We start from the raw sequence: 7088 nt of genomic DNA on the forward strand, positions 1-7088 counted from the left end.
TGAGCCATGTCTCCAGTCCCTGTCCTGGACTTTTGCAATGAATTGTATTATTTACAACTTGTCTGCCAATTCTGTGAGTTCACTGAGAGAGCATTATCTAATTTGTCATTAATGATTTTTTAAGTGGCCATTTACAGAAATGGTAAACATTATTTCCCTGTGCACATTCACTAATGGGCTTATATTAAATGTATTTGAAAAACTAAAACACTATATTTAAAAAAACATAATTCAAATGGGCTATATATATATAAGCATAATACTCACAGTTGAAGAAACTTAAATGATTAAGAAACTCATATTAAATATTTGTCATCCTTGGACACTATAGAAATGCCAATCAAAATTATTCTGAGATATTTTTTCATACTTTTCATAACTTAGTTAAGTAACACATAAGAGAATTCAGTCCTACTGGGTTATGGAGCAAGGGGAATATTGAGGTTCTCCTGGTGGCAATGCAAATTTCTGTAGCAACTTTGGAAATCAGTATGCTGTTTCTTCAGGAAGGTGGTAATGGGGATACCTCAAGATAAAACACCAGGGCATATATCCTAATGTTGATTCATCCTAGTATAGACACCCTTTCTCCACCATGTTCAGTGAAGCTCTCTTATAATATTCAGAATTTGGAAATATTCAAGTGGTCCCATACAAAAATAGTACAAGAGTGCATAAAGAAAGCATGGTGAATTTCCAGACTGGATTGCTGATCAATAACTACAAAAGGAAAAAGGAAAGCATGTGATTTTCAGGACAATGAATGGATCTTGTAAAATCATTCTGGATGTGGTGATCCAGATCAATGAGTACAAATGGGATACGTATTCACTTTAATCTGAATGTTACTTATTCCATCTGTGTAACTGTATGATCAGTTTAGTCTAAGGGTTGAGGGACATGGGCCAGACTGTCCCCATTTTGGATGTTGTTTGCCTTGATCATACATTTGTATGCTTTTCTGAAAGAGAAATGTATTCATTTTTATTTATTTTGGTGAATTGTTCTTTGGCTGACTTTTGTCTGTGGTCCCTCTGCATGCAATTCTCTCAGTGGCCAGAAGAGGGCATCAGATATCCTGTTATAGATGATGGTTAAGCATCCTATAGGTTCTCTGAGTGAGCAACAGATTTTGCATTGGGTTCTGTTGTTTAAGGACCTGAGTTTGCCTCTCCCCAACTGGTTATCTCTGATGTTAACTGTCGTGAGTGTCTCTGACTGGATCCAGCCTCATTGGAGGAATGTAGAGCTCTGTGAGCTGGGTGACAGCTGGTCTCCTGGGAGTCAGGTAGTACTGTCTCTGTTTAGGGTTGGCCTCCTGGATCTCTGGTTAGATCAGGCCTCCAGGGTCCCTAGAAGTACAAACCCACAGGCCTCAGAGAACTTTGAGAGAGTCTGTACTGTTATTTTCTAGCTTCCCTTCCCATTTCCTACATCTTCAATAGAGCACAGAGTTGACAACTATGAATTATATTTCCTAGGTGCCTCTCAAACCAAGAGTTGGCATGTGACTAAGTTTTGGCCAGAAACATATGAACAGAGTCCATAGGCAAAATGTCTGCCATTTTCTTCATGATGTTTACCCTCTCTAGTACTGAGGATCAAATTCCTATATTCTTAAAGATAGTTGCTTTATTCAATATCAAGAATGTATGTGTAAAGTATCAATATCTGGTGTTCATAATTTTCTTATTTTGGCTCCCAAAAAGCTGCACTTCCAGACCTGAGGGTCCCTGAGGGCTTTGAGTTGCCATTGCCAATGTTTGGACAGAAAGACAGAAGGACAGGGCAAGGGATTGGGAGGGAGTGGAGGATGAAGAGAATCACCATGATCCAGACTTAGAAGGGTCAGAGTTAAGAGCTACAGGAGAGAAAGCAGCCTACAATGTAGGTGGAAGGGAATAGGACCCTATTGGGGAAGTGGGGTGTTTCCCAGAAGGTAACAGGCAGCAAAGATAAAACATAGATTTAAAAGGTGTTAAACCTGGGCTGCTGGGTGGAAGGGAGATGTATGGTAGCTGTCAGGAGGATTAGAAATGTCCAGACATTGATTGTGTGTGTGCCTGTGTGTGTGTGTGTTTCATTCTCAAAATCAGAGAACTCTTGGGCAGGTGCCATGACTGCACTAAGGAGCCAAAGCTGTTTAATTAATTCACTGCTACAGTCTGGTACATTGAGGTCCCAGGTGAGGGAGGTATTAACCTGGACACGGGGTACACAGCCCAGTCAGCCAATGCACAGTTTATTCAGTTTCATTTCTTTAAAGACAAAGCAGGATAAAAGTTTCCCACTGTTTCTAGTTCTCTCCAGAAGCTGTTTCCCTAGCCATAGCATATCTTGGATCTGAGTGACCCAAACCTCCTTGCAGACTGAGAAACATGTCAGCAGTCCACCTCTTAGACGGGTTAGAGGTGCTGCTGTCTAATTAAGCTATAAAGAAAGTTACTTTCTCGTGAGAAAATGACCATGAAGTTCACATCCTCAGGTTTGCAGCTTCCTTGGCAGACAGAGCACCAGGATCCTCTGCTTGAGGACGTTGCCTCCTCTGTATCTCAGTGTGGTGAGAGTGAGCGAACCATCCTAGGGTGCCCTGCCGCTGGCAAGCTAGGAGCAGTCGCCTCATGACATTTCTCTACAGTACAGTAAAATAGTGTCAAATCAAAATTATTCTGAGATATTTTTTCATACCTTTCAGAACAACTTAGTTTAGTAACACATAAGAGAATTCACTCCTACTGGGTTATGGAGCAAGGGGAACATTGAGATTCTCCTGGTGGCAATGCAAATTTCTGTAGCAACTTTGGAAATCAGTATGCAGTTTCTTCAGGAAGGTGGTAATGGGTAAACCTCAAGATACAACACCAAGGCACACATCCTAATGTTGACTCATCCTGGTATAGACTCCATTTCTCCACCATGTTCAGTGAAGCTCTCTTATAATATTCAGAATGGAAATATTCAAGTGGTCCCTTATGAGATGAGTGCATAAAGAAATCATGGTGCATTTCCAGACTGGATTGCTGATCAATAACTACAAAAGGAAAAAGGAAAGCATGTAATTTTCAGGACAATGAATGGATCTTGTAAAATCATCATACATGAGGTAATTCACATCAAAAAGGAAAAATGGGATACAAATTCGCTATAATCTGAATGTTAATTCTCCAACTGTGTAACTGTATGATCAGTTTAGTGTAAGGGTCTAGGGACGTGGGCCAGACTGTCCTCATTTAGGGAAGTACAAGCTTACTTATGGATTGCTGAGGGACACTGTCAGGAACAGGAATGTTGAATGTGAAGAGACAGGGAGAGGGCGGCAATGGAGGGAATATAGAGAGGGACAGCTAATATTGAGGGTCATTTGAGGCATTGAATTGAAGCCTAATGGAGTAGAAATACAAATTATTTTTTCAAAATTTTTATTGAGGTAACTAAAGATTTATTATGGGTGCAAGGACAGAAGATAAAATATCGATTGGGTTCATCTATGTGAAATTTCAATAAAAGTAAGTCACAAAAATTATGGAGTTAATCTTCAGTTAATCTATGTAACAGATAATGTATATCTGGTCCTTATGGAGACATATGTCAAAATCTCTGTTGAAAACATAAATATATTATCAATGTGCAAATGTGTTCTAGGCACTGTCCAACACTTTCCCTTCTATTAGCTTCTGCATATCTGGGTTTATGTTAATGTCCTTGATCCACTTGGACTTGAAATTTGTAGAAAGAAATAGAAATGGATCAATTTGCACTCTGCTACATGCAGACCACCACTGAAGGTAGTGTCATTTCTTAAAATGCTTTCTGTTTTCCATTCAGTTGTTTTGGAATCTTCGTCAAAGTTCAAGTGATCACAGGTGTGTGGGTTTATTTAAGGGTCTTCAATTCTAGTTCACTCATCCACCTGTCTGTGTTACCATCACCATTAAGCTTTTTCTCACTGTTTCTCTGCAGTACATCTTCACGCCGGATGGTGATTCACGCAGAAGTTCTTATATTGTTGAGAATTGTTTGGGCCATTCTTTATTTATTTTTTTTTTTTTGTTGTGAAGAATTGAGTTGCATTTTGATGGAGATTTTTTAATCTGGAGATTGCTTTTGTTTAGATGAACTTTTTTTAACCATGCTCCTTTACGATGATCCATGAACAGAGGAAATCCTCCCATCCTCTGAGGTCCTCTTTCGCTTCATTCCTAAGAGAATTCTATTTCTTGCCATATGGTTTTTCACTTGCTCGGTTCGAGTTATGCCAAGATATTTTTTTTTTTTTGGAGAAATGCAGTGACGCTTTTAATCAATCACACTTGTGTTTTCGCATTTGACTGGGACAAAAATAAGGTCCGCAGTCTACCTTCTGACTGATGTTGTCCTGAGACAGGGTCTCATGTAGCACAGCCTAACCTCAAACTCTCTGTGTAGCCAGTGATAACCCTAAACTTCTGATTCTCCTGCCTCTACGTCCCAAGTGGAGGGATTAGGGGTGTGCCGACAAGCTGATTTTTGTAAATGGGGTTCTGGGAACTTAACCCAGGGCTCCATACGTGGTAGGCAGGCACTCGAGCCAGGGACCCACACCCTCAGGTCACTGTAGCTGATCTAGAGTCACTGAGACATCAGGATTATCCAGCATGGCCACAGCAGCTGCTTCATGACAAACTCTCAATAATCAGATACTATTTTAATAATTATATGTATAGCCAAATACTATTATAAATAATATTATTAAATAATCAAATAGTATTTAAGGAAAAACTTTAAAGTTGAGTTTCATGTAGAACATTACGTTTCTCCCTGGAACTGTCCTTTGATTAAAAACTAGAAGTGATATGAATGCTTTTTACAGTCACAGTAGTTAAGTCCTCATAAGTCACCAGACACCCTCCCATAGACATTCCTGGAAATGTACACTCTCAAGTTTGTAGGACCTTGGCAAACCATATTCTTTCTTTGAGCTTTCAGAGATGGTGAGCCTGTTTGGGTCAGTATGAGCGTTATGATGGAGGTTTGACTGCGGCATCAGCACATAAGCAAAAAGCATTCTTTCTTGTATAAATCTAGACTGTCCCACCCACTCACACCAAACGAAATCAAGACAGTATTTCTAGTGTCCATCTCACTCCCCCGAGAGAACTCTAACTTGATGACATGACGTATTACCAGTCGACATTTGAGGTATTACCAGTTTGTGTAAAGTATACTAAACACCCGGGAAGCTTCGTAAGTAACAAAGTAAAATATTTACCCTTTCTGCTAATGAGAATAAAAGGCACCATGGGTAAAATGCACATCGTGCATTAAGCTTCCCAAATACCAAAGGCAGCATCTTAGGACGGCCCTTAGAAAACGGGATACTGGGAGACATTTTTAAAGTTTTCCAAATCTGTACAAATATAATTCACATTGTTGTGGAGTCCAACACATTCACAGATGACAACCACGTACTATGTCCATCTCACTGGGCACACAGCCCCCGGCCGCGGTGGGCTCCTTCCCTGACAAGGCCATGCACTATGACATGCGCTCCTTGAAGAACCACCTCTGGCTGTCTCAGTTGCTACAGTCCCGCAAGGATGAAGCAAAGGCAGAGTTGAACTCCTTCTCTGTGGCCTCCACACATTTCCCGCTCTGCTTGTAGAATAAAGTGCCGTCTTCCTGTAGGATGAACTCTTGATTCTCCGGAACGGAATCTTTCCAGAGATCCATGACAAGAACATCCTTCCCTTCCTCCACTGCTATGCAGGCCTCTGGCTGGCGGGTGTTATATCGTATTTCTTGCCGGGATGTACACTCGAAAAACTGGTTCTGACCCATCCCGTGGCAGAGGTACAAAAGGGCCTGGTGGCCTTCCACATTGTTTTCACTGGGAGGGTTATAGTCCAGGCAGTACCCCGTAGTCCTCTGTTCTCAAGCATCCTGAAGAAACCAGGCCTGTCCTCTGGGTAGTTCTGCAGTTCTGGGTCACTGTAGCCAGGAACCACTTGAAGTCTTTATACTGGAGCTTGGGCTGAAGTTTTTTTCTCTCTGTCACGTCCCCAGAGGGTTCCAGGCGGCCTGGGGATTTCGGTGGTGGTAGAGTTCTTTAAGTTTATCCGTCCACACTTCTGCAGCTCGGACACTGTTGGCTAGAGCCTTGCTGCGTGAATAGGGAGCTTGCTTAGGGAAGCCGTGGCCCACGTGGGAGCAAGGGTGTGTTTCCAGAGTCACCACACTGCCAGATCCTAAAGGAGAATTCAAGGTTTTCTCCTCCCCAGACTTCCATTCCTGTATCATAAGACCCCAGATATTCAAAATATCTCTTACAGTCCCCCAGCCATAGTTGGAGACCTGATAATGTCAATAGGAGACTGCATCAACTTCTGCTCCCACTGGGGGACCACGTGCCACGTGAATACTAGCCGCCAGTCAAAGCCTTCAATCTGGGGCTCTCCGGAGTTGCCCAGGTACTCAGAGGTGTTCCAGTCAATGACATCGATAATGGGGCACACCACGACCGACTCATTCTGGTGGATCCTCTGCAGCAGAGACTCCAGCCACCCCTCATGACATTCACAGTGACAGTCCAGAAACCTCAGCACATCACCCCTGGCCGCAGAGGCTCCCAGTACCTGGCTTGCACTAGGCCCTCTCTTGCAAGCACGGATCAGGCGCACCTTGGGCAGCTGTGACAGCTCTTGGCCAGGGGCTCCTTCAGGTGCTCTCTGTCGCTGTAGTCACCTGCCAGAATGACCTCCTCCAGCAGGATGTCAGGGGATGTCTCGAGAACACTGTAAACTGTCCGAAGGAGTGTGGACCAGGCTTCATTATAAAATGCTATGACAATGGATGTCTTGGGCAGGTTATTATAATCATACCCGCAGGCCACGGAAGCGGGAACCTGACGTCCTGGTAAGGTGCTCAGACAAGCGCAGGGCTCCGGGCTGCACTCCTACCTCCAGTGGTGCCAACCAGCTATGGGCCCTCAGCGCAACTAACTACCTGTGGCCGGCTATGCTGCTTAGCCTGGCTAAGAGGCGCTTGGGCCACCCGCCTCTGCGCTCGGGCCCTACTTACCCTCTGGGCAAGGCCCACGCCCCTCCTTGTGC

General features: G+C 43.2%; 1 pseudogene; it reads right to left on the bottom strand.

Moving 5' to 3' along the window:
- Nucleotides 1-5514: 5514 nt before the first annotated feature.
- Nucleotides 5515-6880, bottom strand: LOC116913286 (annotated as a pseudogene).
- Nucleotides 6881-7088: the final 208 nt, after the last annotated feature.

This window comes from Rattus rattus, chromosome 12 (genome assembly GCF_011064425.1).
Source record: "Rattus rattus isolate New Zealand chromosome 12, Rrattus_CSIRO_v1, whole genome shotgun sequence".
In the NCBI taxonomy this organism is placed as follows: Eukaryota; Metazoa; Chordata; class Mammalia; order Rodentia; family Muridae; genus Rattus; species Rattus rattus.